This window comes from Formica exsecta, unplaced genomic scaffold (assembly GCF_003651465.1).
Source record: "Formica exsecta isolate Colony F162 unplaced genomic scaffold, ASM365146v1 scaffold1001, whole genome shotgun sequence".
Lineage (NCBI taxonomy): Eukaryota > Metazoa > Arthropoda > Insecta > Hymenoptera > Formicidae > Formica > Formica exsecta.
This window is the reverse complement of record NW_021848341.1, coordinates 1,275-2,992: the sequence shown is the minus strand read 5'-3', so window position 1 is coordinate 2,992 and position 1,718 is coordinate 1,275.

Sequence of the window (1,718 nt, the reverse complement as noted above, 5' to 3'; positions counted from 1 at the left end):
GCGATTCGCGTAAGTGTGCGCGCCCGTTCGATACGATATCAATATATCGGGTCGCTGCGGGTCGCGCGCGAAGGTTAGCGACGAATTCACCGCCCATAACGCGAACGCCGCTTCGGCCGTTCGCGAGAGTTCCTCGCTAGCTACCTGAAAATTTCACGCGTGGCGCGTTTTCGGCCATTTTCGCGCGATCGGGCTATACGCGCGATCGGGAATATCCGCGAGACCGCATCGCGATTTGCGCATAAGGCTAAGCGTAACTGCGTCTAACTCGCCGTTTCCTGATAATTGATAGTATTCCTGAAACAGCGACAAAGCGCGACGCAGAGATGTCGCGTTATCGGATGATAACGATTCTCCGTTGTCCTTTAGAAAACCGTACGCGCGCAGGAAGCGAAGCGCCTCGGCCTTTTCCGAATCAACGGGCGCGGCGACGAGCGTTGTCGCTAAGACGAGAAGAACCGTCTTCGCGTTAGTCATCGCGCGGAGCGGGGAAAGACGCGGGAAACTATCGAGAGACGCCGGGCGCGATTGATTCGCGCGTTCGGCGAGATGCCTATTTTTATCGTTGACGAATTGGGTGCGGGTGGGGGAAGAGGAAATGCGATTCGTTCGAAAAAGAGTCGCAGTTCGCCCCGATTAGAGGGACGCGACCTTTCGACGGTGAGCGAACTGGGATGCGCGATATCCAGCGGACGATCGAGTTCCTCTCGGTATAATTAAATTTGTAGGTTATATAATTGATAATAGATTCGATACATTATATAAAGCTTAAAATATAATTACATTTATAGATTAAATAAGTGTCTCGATATGTTATATATAATGATGCATAATATACAATAATTCGATATAATTTATAATACAAACGAATCGATATAAAGTAATATAATATAGAATCAATAGCACATATTACGCAAATGATCGCATCGTTCGAACCACCAATCGTGCAATTTATAAGCGTTCTCTAACGCGCAATTTTTCGCGTGATATCCGCAGCGAACGGCCCGCGAAGCGTTTAGAGTTTCCAGACGTTTGATATCCCGGAAACTCGTAGAGATCCCACGAGCGAAAAGCGACGCTCAGATATTGTCCGCTATCCAATGTGCGCAATAACCTTAGATTATTAATATCGTTTAACACTATATGTGGCATTTGCCACTGTATCTTTAATAAAACGATTTTAGGCTCTTGCGTTTCGCGCGATATGATACAATTGTTGTCATTACGCGCTCGTATTAGAACAAGTTCGTGTCGCGCGTTGATTACGACACGCTTGTAATCTTTACAAAAACCTAATAACACACTGAGAGGTACGCAAAAGTTGAAATCGTTGATCGACGAATGAGTTGCCGCTGATAAATCCCATCCGAGAAATCGAAGACTCAATTGTCCACAGATATTCTGATCGCGCGTTTGCTCGGAGCGACGATTGTATCGAATATTAGCATCGCGCCCGAGATAACGCGCGAGTTCGCGCGGAGGACGAAGATTGCCGAAACCGTCGTAATAGATCGCGTCGCCCCCTTTTTTCGCATATGCCACCCAATGAGTACCCAGGCCGGATGCGTCGTCTAAATTCACGATGCCGCTCTCATCGCGGCGCGCCCGCGATGGAAGCGCGTCGCGCATAAACACGCCTCTAAAGTGAGGCACGCGCGAGAATATCGCCGCGCGATTTAATTGTTCATTCGTCGTTACTCCGACGGATGGGAGAATTC